General features: G+C 34.3%; 1 long non-coding RNA gene across 1 annotated transcript in view; it reads right to left on the bottom strand.

Moving 5' to 3' along the window:
• The window catches only part of LOC147572495 (uncharacterized), a 631584-nt gene that overhangs the window by 442426 nt on the left and 173003 nt on the right, over window positions 1-16155 (bottom strand). The window contains exon 2 of the long non-coding RNA XR_015245880.1: window positions 1474-1532. This is a non-coding gene — a long non-coding RNA (uncharacterized LOC147572495). The remainder of the gene's footprint in view (window positions 1-1473; window positions 1533-16155) is intronic.

The raw sequence follows: 16155 nt of genomic DNA, 5'->3' as shown, positions 1-16155 counted from the left end.
GGATGTACTTTCATCTAATATTTAAATATTTTCCACTACCGCTATTACCCATGCTCTTTGCCATAATTTTGGCCATAAAGGTGGATATTCTAATATATAACAATGAATTAAATCTAAAAATAGGACAATCCAAAAAAAGGACAACTGAGACTCTTCAAAAGTAAATGTTATTTAGTATATTTACAGTGTTATAGTAAGCAAACTTTGGATTTTGTACCTGCTGCTGATATAAGCAGAATGAATTAATATAGTAATATAAAAATTATTATTACCTCACTATTACATTTTTCCCTGACTCTAAAATATCTTACTTTTCTCCTGTTACATTTCTTTATCACCCATTTATTTTTTTATTTAAATGGGTAATTATATACATATACTGTGAATATATTTTAATATTCTGCATACTAGAGATTCCATAAATTAAATTCCTCTTTCAAAACAATGCCTAGACATAAAAATGATGGCATCTGAGGACATATACACCAATATGGACAGTCATGGCAACCTGGATCAGGATAGGCAATTCCTACCATTCTTTTTCTTTGTCTGCTTGTCTGTTTTAATTCAAGACACTACATTTACAAAAGAAAGGATGTGACCTTCTCTGCCTAGCCAGATATCTGAGATTGGAAGTAACCTTCATCCTCTTACTTTAAAGAGAATAAAGGTTGGGGGGCCTGAGTGGCTCAGTCGGTGAAGCGTCCTATTTGGCTCAGGTCATGATCTCCTGGTTTGTGAGTTGGAGTCCCGCTTTGGGCCCTGTGCTAACAGCTAGGAGCCTGGAGCCCACTTTGGATTCTGCGTCTCCCTCTCTCTCTGCCCCTCCCCCACCCATGCGCGCGCTCTCTCTCTTTGTCTCTCAGAAATAAATAAATGTAAAAAAAAATTTAAAGAGAATAAAGGTTTTAATTCATGGGTTTCACAATGGCAAAGTAATTAGAGGAATCTTGGCAAATTAAGTGTATATGTAACATGGATACCTATCCCGGATTATGTGTAGGAGGCCATTTTAAACTGTATAAGGATAAAGGAAAAATCTTTACTATACGAATACAAATAAAATGAAAGTATATGAGTGCTTTAATACTAAGCAATCAGTAAACACCTTGATCTCTACAGTCAAAGAAAGTTAAAAACTAAGCAGAGACAATTGATAATAGTATTATATGCTATAGTCTTTCTCTATATTTCTTTTCACCTTCCTAATTTTCTTCAAATTGTTCTAGGTTACTTCTTTCAAAAGAAAAGCCAATACATTTTTCTTAAGAGTTTAATTTGCCTACAAAACATTTAAAAAGAAAGTACTAAAATGGCTTGAATTGAAGAATAAATTAAGTAATGCAATATATGTCATTTTGTAATACACAGGAAATTCTCCAGTGAGAGTTAGTGTTTTTAGGTTAATGTGAGCTTCGGGCTTTGTTTAAATTTGTGCGCATTACTAAATTGTGTGAAAATGTAGGGACTCACCTGAATGAAGCAAAACATCTTGGATCAGGATACAAATTTGATTGCAGCAAAGACAGAATCTGAAATTAAAATTTAATAATTTATCATGTTTGTTCAACATCAATTCACCATTTCCTGTGATGAATTAAGATGGGGTAATGTTTCAATATCATTATGTAGAAATTTATACACTTCAAATATGAACTATAGTAAATAAAATTAAAATGTTATAATTCATAACACTATTAATGGCCAAAGTGATCTCAGTATTAAAAGAGTAAGATGTATAAAGTTAAAGAATTTTTTAAAAACACCATCATAACACCTTACAAAAAGAGTGACTTTTACGTATTTATTCACATAGAAATTCTTTGGCTGTTGAGCAAATAACAGGGGTGTTGTGAGTTTTTTCATTAGGATTCTAATAAACTACCATGACTACTTATCTTTGCCTGTTGTTAGATGAACACTCTGAAATAATATATTTAATAATTACTATCATTATTTTTAAGAATGAAGTCTGATTTGCTATGCATTTAGACAATTAAAATGTTTCACATGAAATTTCTGCCAGTCATGTGTTTAAGCTTGGTGCATAATCATGGCATATACAGTGTTTCTTTGTTTGGGGTTTTAAAACTAGTTTTTCTGTAATGGATTTATATACCCAGTCCATATTCTTTATTTCACCCACCCCACTCAACTTGTTTAATCAATTTATACATTACATTTCCTTCATTCCCAAACTGTTTCAATTTTTCTTTAGTTAGAAAACAAATTATCTAAATGTCAGCCAATTTTATTTGTACCACCACCATGTTTATCATTTCTTAATATGTGTGCCCATTCCTGCCCAGTAACTAATATTTTATATTGTAGCTTAATAATATTTTAAGAAAAAATATTCTATATTCTTTTAATATTTTCAAATTTTATTTTTATTTGAACTAAATTAATTATGTGAGTGTCCTGAGGGAGAATTTAAGTCTTCCATTCAGGAATATTCCTGAGATATATATTTCTTAAAATAGTAAGATGTATAGGTCTTTATATTCTTCATAAAGTGTTACATAGATTTTTATGCTTTTACAAATCATATTATATTTAAATGTTGAAATATAATTTTTGTCTCTCATTTTTTTGTGGGTTCAGTTATAACATATAATTTATACTATTTGGTTATTTGGTCATTGTGTATATAATCATGTTTTAATAATATTATAGATAATATACTTAAGGTTATCTTATCTTGCTTCTTTGAAAAATAAATGAAAGAAGAATTTGGGAAGTTCCAACCAAAACTTCCATAAATTATAAAAGCAATCTAGAAACAACACTAAAACATCATTCACACTGTCAGCCAAACAGCTGCTGTACTAATGAGGAAAAGAGAATTTGACATACAGTACATCTGTATTCCTTTTTCTGATCATAACTCATTAAACATTTCATCTGTTGACACCAAAAGCTAGTTCTATAAACTATGACGGATGCAGTTAAAATAAAATACTAACATATAGTGGTCTATAAATAAAATGAAAATGTTGTACTGGGTTTTATTTATACGCAGTAAGATGTTATGACATTCGCTAATTGATGGGCTCCATAAAATGCAGTTTAGTCCATTGGAAGCTTGTAATTATGTAATAATTATTTTAATATTAGAAGTAATTATTCAGATGTTACATGTATTTGGTTAATTGGGTTTCCATTTGCTAATGCAGCATCATTATGCTTCTTTCATCAGAAACTGGAAATATAATTCGTCTATTTTGTAATTTTAAAAAATGACCAAAGTAATCATACTCTTATTTCAAGACATTAACTGAGACATTACTATAGTACACTGAACAAGATTTCATGAAACAATGACCATAGTTTCAACCATCCCAGGTGTCTCTTCGAACAAAATATTTACTCTGCTGTACCCTGATGTCATTATCTGCAACATAATTATTTAAAGTCACCAAGGGCTCTTCAGCTAAACTAAGCTTCTTCTGTTCTATTAGATACCCTCAACAAGTAACCCTTAAGGACGGTGAACATAAGATCTCCCAGCAACATTCTCTGATATACAATTAAATGCTATGTGATAGGTTTATATTTGAAGATCAATCTGTCTTAGCTTGGCTGCTATAATAAAATACCATATAATGGGTGGCTTAAGCAACCGACATTTATTTCTTACGGGTCTGGAGGCTAGGAAATCTGAGATCAGGGTATCAACATGGTTGAGTTCTGGTGACAGCTCTCTTTCTGGTTTCCAGATGGCTGACTTCTCACTGTATCCTCACCTGGTAGAGAAGGAAGCCCTGGGGTCTCTTTCTCCTCTTATTAGGGTACTGAGCCCACCATTAAGACTTGACTCTCATGATCTCATCTAGACCTAATTATTTCCTAATGCCCTATCTCTTGATATATCACTTGGGGTGTAGGGGTTCAACATATGAATGTGGGTGGACATAAATATTCACTCCTTAACATATGTATTTTCTCTACATTTCCACCATCTTCCGTTCTCTCAAAGGTACCAAAAGGTCAGTATTTTATATCCCCTAAACTCTACCTAGACCAAAATAAGAAAAAGGTAGTGCAATTTCATAAAGTCTCCATGTAATAAAAGTTTATAGAAATGAATTGCTATTCAGAAAAGTGAAAAACAGAAAAAATTTCCATGAGCACTTGCAGAATTTGCTTTTTTACGGTAATTTTTGTTTATTCCTTTTTTTTTCAAAACTAAGATCAGAATTAAGTGAAGCTGGAGGAGAAATATTCAAAAGTAAAAAGTAGAGACTGGAAGCTTTGAAGAGAAAATAAGAAGAAAAATATTTAGTCTTCAAGATAAAAAATAAATAAAATGAATATAATTTGGCCCCTAAGGGTCCTCCCATGCAGCTGTATCACCACCTCATTGCCCATCAATAACACTGTTATGGATTGAATTCTACAACCCCAAAATTCGTATGTTGATGTCATAATCCCAAGTCCTCCAGAATGTGCCCATCTTTGGAAATAGAGCCGTGGCAAATGTACTTAGTTAAGAAGAGGTCATGCTGGAATAGGATGCGCTCTTAATCCAAAATGACTGGTGTCCTTTAAAAATGGGAAATCTGGGCACAGACACACACACAGAGAATGACATGTAAAGATGGAGGCAAAAACTGGGACAATGCAGCAAAAGCCATGGAACGCAAAAGATTGCCAGTGATCACCAGAAGCAGGGGGAGGGGCTGGAAGAGATTCTCCCCCATCACTTCCAGAAGGAACCAGCCTTGTCAACACATTTATCTTAGACTTTTAGCCTCCAGAACTTAGAGAAAATAATCTTTTGTTGTTTAAATTGACCAGTTTGTGGTACTTTCTTATGAAAGCACTAGGAAACTAACACAAACACTACTCTAAACAATATGCAAACAAATAAGGAATGAATTCACTTGTGAAATATTCGCTTTCTCAGGCCCCTTCCAGAAGTAAGTCCACAATATTTTTTACCATGTAATAGAATATTTTAACAATGGACTGATATGAAGTTTATAATTTCTTCACTTCTATGGTTTAAAATATTTGTCACAGAGTTTGCTAAACAGTTCCAAGTCTAAACTTGATTAGTAAGAGAGGAAAATATTTTGGTAATGAATATGTAATTCCTTTCTTTTTAACAATTCCTACCACTCTGCCCAGAACTGAGGATGTTGGTCGCTTTATGCAAGCTACCATAGTTCACTATCAATCAGAAAATGTCTACTATGTACTGAGGAAAGGGATTCTCTTATACTCAAATTTGTTTTATTTTGTTTTATACATGAAAACATTAGTCTATTATACAGCAGTGATCTATAAGGAGATAAGTCACAATATTATGGTTTTTACCAAGATTTAAGGACTACTCTGATGCTGAAACTTTTCCAAAAGGTTTTTAAAAGAATGTAACAGATCTTAGAAGCTTTCAGATTACACCTAAATTAAGACCTGCTTTCTTTGTAAAATTCTGTGGTTAGAAACATGATTTCTATTAGAGAGTTCAATTTGCTGCAGTTCACATGAAATAAATAATAATAACGTATGTAAGTGTTTTTAAATTAACCTAAAATAAAAAGCTCCAAAAATTATTTTCACTCAACATAACAACATGTATCACCATAGTCCCTGGCAGTTTTTAGAATCTTGACCTTTTGACTTCCTGAGCTTCCTACCTGACACTACATTTTAAAATTTCATGACATTTTTGAAAGCTGTTATCATGATAACTTTCTGGACTGTTTTAAAGAAACAGTGTTAACACTTAAAAAAATCTGTTTGTCAAGGGCAATTTAGGATAGAGAAATGTTTATGAAAACATATTTGGAAACACAGAATCACCATAAATCACAGTATTTCTTTTGCTTTGGCATTGCATGATCTTCCTGATGACTTCAAAGCGTTAGTGTTGCTTCCAAAAGAGATTGACCTAGCTACTGTCTGTGCATTCAATCCTCAAAAATGACATGTTTTTGATCCTCAAAAAATACATGAGTTAAATCTTTTCTTTTATTATTGACATGAAAGAAATTGTATCCTGAAATGTATCATAGCAATTATTGTTTTTAAAAACTATGAATAAAAAATTGTTAAGATTTCTTAATTGTCCCAAATTTAGTTCTTGGTGTCATGTAAATAAAGCCTACCTCCTGGCGAATTTCTGTAAAATAAAATAACAACAGCAATAGCAGCAAAAATAACATGTAACATTTTAAAATGGTAAAGAACCCAGACAAACCAAGGAGAAACAGTCAATTCAATAAACTGGCCAGAATTCAAGTTGGTGTGCGTATGATTTAGGACATTATCTATTGCCATGATTAATATGGGTAATTACTTTCACTACAAAGGTATCACTTTTGCCTTTATTCTTTTGTGGAACTCATTCTTGAAATTGTGTATTTGGTGAAGAAAAAAAATACAATTTCCCTCTGCAGCATCTTTTAATAATGATTAAATGAATAATTGTTTATTTTCCTAGGTTCCCCACCTTAATATGTGAGACTATGGACATTACTTAGGTGAAGAGAAAAAATACAAATAAGAAAAACACTATATATGTTACCTACAGTTGTGGGACAAATTATTCCAACTCAGCAAGTCAAAACAACCAATATTTTTAGCTCACAGTTTCTGTGGTACAGGAAACCAGATACAGGTTAGCTATATGTTTCTGACTCAAGGTTTTTCAGGAGGTTGCAGGCAAGCTGTAAACCAAGGCTGTGTTATTTTCTGAAGCCTTGGCTGAGAGTGAGATCCTGCTCATTCATGTAGTTATTAGCAGGCCCTCGTTTCTCTTCATGCAAGCATCTCTATAAGGTTCCCTAATGACACAGTAAATGGCTTTCCAGGACAATGCAAGGCAAAGCTGAGAGAACACCAAGACAGAAGCCACCACCTTTTTATGACTTAACTTCAGTATGACATTCTAAAAACTCTGACATATTTTATTTGTTAGAAGTCAAGCAATAAGTCTAGATAACACTGAGAGCAGGAAGGATTAACAAGTATGCCAGGGGGCAAAGATAAATGGGACCAACCTTAGAGCCTGTTTTCCACAATGATCCCAGGCCAGGCATGTGTCCAATATGTACTTCAGAAATATACAGGATACAGATGTGTTTTGAAAATAAAATGTAATGTCTTTACCAATGAAAAGCAAGGCATGAAAACACATGGCGTTGACATTTATTTAAAAGTAGCTAACATTTTATAATATTTTATGTCTATTAAATTAGATAATATATGGGACTTTAACAGAATACGTGAAGTTGAGAACATGGTATAAAAAGACTAGTGCTCTAGGAGTTTGAAATAGCTCAGCAAAGCTGTCAAAGGCTTATTTGCATAAAGCCCAAGACTTGCTATGGGATTCATTTAAGAAAGATGTAGGTATTAATAGGCTTAAGAATTACTAACAACAACAATAATTAGAGGTAGAATTTGTCCTCTACCTTTTAGATCAAACTCCTCAAGAGTAGGAATTCACCATGAAGAAGGAGAGAGAGAGATTCTCTGGGATTCCCATTGTGGTATGTTAAGAGATAATTTTATTTTCAGCATTAAACGCTGTTTCTCACATTCCTCTACCAGGCCTATTATTGTTTCAAATATATTTACAGTAGATGCTGTAAAAATAAAGGGTGCACCTGACTCCCAGGAGAATAGCTATCAAATTTAATTACTATAATTTTCACATTTACATCTGACAAAAGAAATCTCCCTACTAGAGATTAAACATGTTGAAATTAAAATAGACAGAACAAAATCATCCAAGCATCCATGGGTGGAAAACAGATTAGTGAATAATTTTTTAAAAATGAAAATCTTCATACCTCATGTCCAAATATTAAACACTAGAAAATAACTGTATAGAATAATTAGGGGAAAAAAAAATTTTTGTGAGCTACAGCTTTACAACTCAGCCACAGAGCACCCATGTGTGAAACAACAGAAATATTTGATCATAGGTGCAATAATTGAGGAAAAATAGCACCCAGATACACTTCCTGATGGGAGAATGATTAAAAAAATTAATCCATCAAATTACAAGACTAGGCTACAATAAAGAACTATAGAATGGAAAATTATAGTATAAAAGGACATACAGTAGGCATTGAAAGGAAGTAATACTGTATTCTACTTGAATACTTGTTATTAATGTAGAGATAACAGAGAAAAGCCATAAATAATTTTTAAATAAACATATGTGAAGCCAAAACAAAAAAAATAATATTAAAAATCTGGCTATGAAGCTTCACATATTGCCAATGAATAAGAGTTTTGGAAGGGCATAGGAAATAAAGGTACATATATTTTGAAAATATATGGGTGATTTCCAATAGATATCTTCTCTTTGCAATTAAAAAGTATATAAATATAGATGTAATAATTTAAATTATAACTCTACTATTTGAAATATAAAAAACAGGATTTCCAGAATGCTAAAGGAAAATAATAGAAAATAGTTTTAAAAAAATTACAATCTTTTATTTTGCCAATCCATTTGCACTTATTTCTTGGCACAGATAATCATTTCAATTGACAAAAATATTATCATTAAATGTGAATTAAAACAACGTAACACAAAATATTGTTGAGTATTTTCCAGATAATTAGGTTAAAATAATTAAGTCACTTATTGAGTATATTGTGTAAAGACAAAGAAGCAAATATAAATCAAGAAAGCATAGAAATGAACAAAATAAAAATTGTGATGTATATATAATGCTCAGCATGGGAATTATCTCTTGGGATTGCTTGGAATTCCCCTCTCACTCCCTCTGGCCCTCTCCCGCACTAGCTTTCGTTCTTTCTCTCTTCCTTTAAAAATAAAAAATAAAATAAAATTTTTTTTTTTCAAAAGGAAACAAAACAAATGAACAAAGGGGAAAAGAGAGGGAGGCAAACCAAGAGACAAACTCTTAACTATAGAGAACAAACTGATGGCTACCAGAGGGAATGTGGGTGGGGGGATGGGTAAAATAGATGATGGGGATTACCAGTACATTTGCTGTGATGAGCACGAATGTTGCACAGCAGTGTTGAATCACCATATTGCACACCTGAAACTAATATTACACTGTATATTAACTGACTGGAATTTAAATACAAACTTAAAAAAAGAAAGAAAAGAAAAATTAAAATTAAATACTATGGCTTCGATCATAAAGGCATCTGTAATAGAGTGAACTAAAATATATAAAAGCAATAGCAATACAGAAAATATTGAATTCTGCCTACAGCAGACAACATTGCAACTGAGCAGTCCACCCACCAAAAAAACTAGAAAAATTAGAAAAAGTAAGAACACTGTTATTTGAAGTTATCAGTGAATTACCAACAGAACAAGTATTTCAGGGGCCAAGGTCCTGAAAAGAAGAAAAGAAAGTACTGAGATAGGGAAAATATTTGGTTTCATTTTATCATCAAAATATTTACTAATTCTGACTGAAGAGAGTCTAAGAATTTGAACAAGGTTTAGGTATTTCTATAGATTTATGTGGACATCAAAAATGGAGTTAATGACCCACTAGGGAACATGAACCTGATAAACATTGCATGATTCTTGGTTACACTCTAAAGTAAAATTGAAATCAAAATGGACCAACTTACCCTAAAACTAAAACCAGTGAATAAACTCATTCAGCTATTCAATAAAGGATACCTGTCCCTACCCTAATAGTTTGCTAAAATCAGGAAAAAAAAAAAAAAATCTAGATTTGAAGAAGATAATCTTACCGAGTAACTAAATTAATCTCTAAATAATTTATGTACTATATCAATAATATTTTACACCATATGCCTAATAAAAATCAAACAGATTATTAACAAAAGGGCAACCTCCTGAATGGAGAAAATATTCACAAATGATATATCCAATAGGGGTTAATATCCAAAATACATAAAGAACTTGCACAACTAAACACCAAAGAGACCCAAATAATCCAATTAAAAGTGAGCATTTCTCGGAAGAAAATATACAGATAGCCAACAGGCACATGAAAAGATGTTCAACATCATTAATCATCAGGAAAATGTAAATCAAAACCACAATGAGATATCACTTCACATGATTAAAATTAAAAACAAAAAACAACAAGTATTGGCAAGGATATGGAGAAAAAGGAATCCTCATGCACTTTTGGTGGGAATAGAAACTGTTGTAACCACTTTCGAAAACAGTATGGAGATTCCTCAAAAAATTAAAAATAGAATTATCATATGATCCAGTAACTCCACTCATGGGTTTTTACCCAAATAATACAAAAATCATAATTCAAAAAGATATATGTATTATCATGTTTCTTTCAGCATTATTTACAGTAGACAAGATATGGAAGCAGCCCATGTGTTCACTGATATACGAATGTATAAAGAACAGTGGTGTATATATACACCATGGAATAGTTTCAGTCATAAAAAAAGAACGAAATCTTGTCATTTGCAAAAACACGGATGTGTCTGCAGTATATAATGCCAAGTGGATTAAGTCAGAGAAAGACAAATACGATATGGAATTTAAGAAAGACAGTAAATGAACAAAGAAAAAGAGAGACAAACCAAAAATAGACTGCTAACTATAGAGAACAAGCTGATGGTTACCAGACGGGACGTGGGGGACAGGGGTGGGTGACATAGGTGAACAGGATTAAGAGTATATTGATGAGCCCTGAGTAATGTATAGAGTTGTTGAATCACTATATTGTACACCTGAAACTAACATAACACTATATGTTCACTATACTGAAATTAAAATTAAAAAAAAAAAAAAGTTAGGGCACCTGGGTGGCTCACGGTCAAACATCAACTCCTGATTTCAGCTCAGATCATGATCACACAGTTGTGAGATAGAGCCCTGGGTCAGGCTCTGCACTGAATGTGGAGCCTGCTTGGGACTCTCTCTCTCCCTCCTTCTCTGCCACTCCCCTGCTTGTGTTTCTCTCTCTCTCTCTTTCTCTTTCTCTCCCTCAAAATTAGTATTTTTTTAATTATAAAAATATAATACCTATTTGTGTTATAAGATACACCCAAAAAGTTCATAGCAAACTAGAAGTGAAATATATTTAACCTGAGTGAGAGTATCCACAAAAGTAACCCATAGAAAATCATCATTACTTTTTAAAGACTTTATTTTTAAGTAATCTCTACACCAAATGTGGGGCTTGAGCCCATAATTCCGAAAATAAGAGTCACATGCTCCACCAACTGAGCCAGCCAGGTACCCCTAGAAAACATTATTCTTAATGGTTATATTTTGAAAGATTTCTTACAGCTATGGGTATTAAAATAACTATCCCAATACCCTAGTCCTCTTTAATATTGTATCAGAGATTATAGCCTATAAAGTAATGTAAAATAATAACAGTACTGGTGATAGTAAAAGTTACAAATACTATATAATAATAATAATTACTATTACAGCATAAAATAATAATTATCACTATTATTATTATAGCAGTTTATAAGGACTCACAGAGAGAATCCTCCTAGAGTGCAATATTGTGGAATGTCAGCATGACTTTCCAGCATGCAGAAATGTATATAACAGGACTCATCATAAAAGAAAAGAGAGGTAATAGAGAATAAGTGTTTGATAAGCTTCTAGCCATCTCTCTACCATGCTTGGGAAGATCAAAGCAGATAGAGTGACAGAAATTTTAAAGTAGAATAGACAAAATTTCAGCTGAGAGTATCTCTAGAGCCTAAGGTAGCAAAGGAAAAACACAATTTGACTGCAGAACCCAAAACAGGCTTGCATTTTGGAAATATATGATACAGTGGCTGGAAGGAATGAGACCAGGATTTAAATGAAAGATTCCAGTAATCAGAAGTCAAAACATGAACTAATCAATCTCCTTATTGCATTCTACCTTATTTCATCAATCTAGCTATTAGGTACTCACCTATAAGCAAAAAACTTCAGATGACCGTTCTTTTAAAGAACTGCATGGATTGAGTCAAGGAAAGCAAACTAAAGTGCAACCTGTTTCACCAAGACAAACTCTTCTGTGTTCTATTGCTGTATGTAATGAACTACCTTGCTCTGCTCCCTTCCCAGAACACGTAGAAGCAAGCATGTCAGTCAAAAAGTACAAGCCACTTGCACACAGCTCTCACTTGGTCATCATCATGCTCACTGATTTAAACTACCTGTCACTGGGGTGCCTGGGTGGCGCAGTCGGTTGAGCGTCCGACTTCAGCCAGGTCACGATCTCGCGGTCCGTGAGTTCGAGCCCCGCGTCAGGTTCTGGGCTGATGGCTCGGAGCCTGGAGCCTGTTTCCGATTCTGTGTCTCCCTCTCTCTCTGCGCCTCGCCCGTTCATGCTCTGTCTCTCTCTGTCCCAAAAATAAATAAAAAACGTTGAAAAAAAAAAAATTTAAACTACCTGTCACTGAAAACTTCCATTCTCCATGCCAAAGGCTGCTACCTTGTAAAGGCTTACATCATCTTATACCTGAATTTCTGTAATACCATTCTCCTATTTTTTTTTTATTTTTATGGCAGCTTTATTTTTTTAAATATATGAAATTGATTATCAAATTGGTTTCCATACAACACCCGGTGCTCATCCCAACAGGTGCTCTCCTCAATACCCATCACCCACCTTCCCCTCCCTCCCACCCCCCATCAGCCCTCAGTTTGTTCTCAGTTTTTAAGAGTCTCTTATGCTTTGGCTCTCTCCCACTCTAACCTCTTTTTTTTTTTTTTTCCTTCCCCTCCCCCATGGGTTCCTGTTAAGTTTTTCAGGATCCATTCTCCTATTTAGTCTTTTGTTTCCACTCTTGCCTCTCGTCTCTCACACTAACATTAATTCACTATTTTGTGAACTTTTAAACACATACCTCGAATCACATCACTCCCTTTGCTTTAAAATCCTAATAAGACGCTTCCACAACATTTAAATGCCATCTAAATAGGTCACATGGCTTAGGAAACCCTGCATTATTTGGACACTGAAAACTTTTCAAACTTAACTCTTTAAAATACTCCTTCATTGGGCCACGTTGGTGGCTCAGTCAGTTAAGCATCCGACTTCGGCCCAGGTCATGATCTTGTGGTCCGTGGGTTCGAGCCCCGCGTCCAGCTCTGTGCTGACAGCCTGGAGCCTGCTTCAGATTCTGTGTCTCCCTCTCTCTCTTCCCCTTCCCCACTTTCACTCTCTCTCTCAAAAATAAGTAAAACCTTAAAAAAAAAAAAAACTTAAAAAAAATACTCCTTCTTGCCACCTCGCCCTCCAAACCTTTCTCTTTATCCATATTGGTTTCCTTTGAGGTGTCTAAACAATTGCTTTCTACCTATAGGGATTTGTAAAATGACTGAAATTTTAGCCTCACTCTCAAATCCTTGCTGAGCTAACTTCTACTCAATGTAAAAAGTAGGAACAACTCCTTTTAAAGAGACTTTATCAGGGAGCACCTGGGTGGCTCAGTCAGTTGATTATTGGACTTCGGGTCATGATCTCATGGACTTTAGCCCAGGTCATGATCTCACAGTTTGTGAGTTTGAGCCCTTCTTCGGGCTTGCTGCTGTCAGTGCAGAGCTTGCTTTGGATCTTCTGTCCCCCTCTCTCTCTTCCCCTCCCCTCCCCATGCTCACTCTCTCTCAAAAATAAACATTTTTTTTAATTAAAAAAAAACTATTATGGAAAGCATTCTTGAGCACTCAGATGGGCGGGGTTGCCCATTACACGTTCTGTGGAACACCATGCCATCATAGCAGTCAGCAAATTTATTATCACTTTGGATGATAGGTTCCAATGTACGATTAATTCTGTCTGCTCAAAACTATCCTAATATGACTTGTGACATCTAATTAATATTCCACAAATAGCTAACCAGCACACTCTGATGAAACTATCACAATGAAAGAAATGTCTCTTATTTGCAAGGCCAACATCTGAACTTCTTCCAGTTTGTCCTGCTCAGAGCCACCTGATAAGCCTTTATCCCTCCTGCAGTTCACGTGCTCTACTTCACTTTAGGGCATTGAAAGTTTCAAACATTTCTCACTTAAAAAGAAGCAAAATAACAGGGGCACCTGAGTGGCTCAGTCCTTGAGCATCTGACTCCAGTCCAGGTCATGATCTCATGGTTCGTGGGTTCAAACCCCACGTTGGGCTCTGTGCTGACAGCTCAGAGCCTGGAGCCCACTTCAGATTCTATGTCTCCCTCCCTCTCTATCCCTACCCCACTTGTGTTCTGCTCTGCCTCTCTCCCTCTCTCTCTCTCAAAAAGAAACATTAAAAAATTAAAAAAAAAACAAAATAATAAACAAAACATTAACAAAAACCCTCTTTCCATGTGAATGGAATGCTGACCCTTTCCTTATTTCCATAGTCATCTCTTAATACATTGGTAAACTTACTTTTTCTACTTTCTATTCTGACTCTTAATGTTTATTTTTATTTTCATCTCTATCTTGTTCCAAAAACTTGCCCATGATTTCCGTGGAATCCAATGGAATGGATTTATTTTGATGTTTGAATGCCAGCCAGTCAACACTATTTGATGCTGTTCTCCATTTCCCTAACTCATTTTTAATCCAAAGACAAGGGGAATTAAAAAAAAAAAAAACTTACTTATTAAGACAAGTCATATAATGTATACATGTGAAATTGGAGAAACAGTAACAGTAATTTTTAGGTCTCAGTCAGGAAATCACTTGCTCCCACAGGCCTCCTAGATGCTGATCACCCTCTATAGTCCTAGGAATAAATTCAGTTAGCAGCCAGTATCTAAATGACCACAATGAGCCTTTAGATTTTTCCTTTTACCCTTAAATTATAGTTGTCTATTTAAATGATCAAAGTTTCTTATAGAGGAGGTCATGAAAAATATTATTATGTATATTTTAATATTTATTTTTATTTTACAGCAGAGTTCCTCCATATGTTCAGCCTATTCTTTTTATTTAAAAGGTCTTACAATGGGGGCGCCTGGGTGGCACAGTCGGTTAAGCGTCCGACTTCAGCCAGGTCACGATCTCGCGGTCCGTGAGTTCGAGCCCCGCGTCAGGCTCTGGGCTGATGGCTCAGAGCCTGGAGCCTGTTTCCGATTCTGTGTCTCCCTCTCTCTCTGCCCCTCCCCCGTTCATGCTCTGTCTCTCTCCCCAAAATAAATAAACGTTGAAAAAAAAATTAAAAAAAATAAAAAATAAAAAAAAAATAAATAAAAAAAAATAAAAGGTCTTACAATGACCAGATAATTATTAGTATGCAATTTTATTTTTTTTAAATGTTTATTTATTTTGAGAGAGAGACAGAGAGCATGAGTGGGGGAGGGACACAGAGAGAGAGAGAGAGACAGAATCTGAAGTAGGCTCCAGGCTCTCAGTTGTCAGCACAGACCCTGCCACGGGGCCCGAACCCACCAACCATGAGATCATGACCCGAGCTGAAGTCAGACGCTCAACTGATTGAGCCACCCAGGTGCCCTGTTATGCAATCTAACTTTTGAATCTCTGGCCTGGAGTTTTTCTGTTGATACAAATGAAGCAGGATGTGACAAGTATTCTAGGACCTCACACTGTATACATCAGTGTTTAAATGTCATTTGCTTCTTTATTCATTTATTCAACAAATATTCTGGCCACTATGCTAGGTACTGAGGACAGAATATCTTTTCACAGCCCCTGAAAAGATAGGATTAGGTACTGGTCCCTTTTTGCTGATACAGCTCTGCGTGAATAACCACTTGACTTGATTTAAACAAACCATTATGTGAACCTGCGTAAATCCCAAACAAAATGTTGAGGAAATAATGACCTATTACACATTCATAACCTAATGCCCATGACCACGTAGACTACATTAAACATGTTTTAATATTTGGAATATATATACATAATATAAATATATATACTATATAATATAAATATATTACCATATGGAATATATAATATAAATATATATATTATAAAATAATTTTATTATTTTTAAAAAATATTTATTATTAAAAATAATTATAAAATGATAAATATATTATTTAACGGATAATATATATATATATATAACATATATATTATACATATAACATATTATATATCATTATTATCTGTTAAATAATAAACTCATTAAAATAGGTAAAGGACGATAGCCTATGGGGTGCCTGGGTGGCTCGGTCAGTAAAGCATCTGACTCTTGGTTTTGGCCATGATCTCACAGTTCGTGAGATTGAGCCTTG

This window comes from Puma concolor, chromosome E4, assembly GCF_028749965.1.
Source record: "Puma concolor isolate L17-30 chromosome E4, mPumCon1.1.hap2, whole genome shotgun sequence".
Taxonomy (NCBI): Eukaryota; Metazoa; Chordata; class Mammalia; order Carnivora; family Felidae; genus Puma; species Puma concolor.
This window is presented reverse-complemented; position numbering and strand designations above follow the sequence as displayed.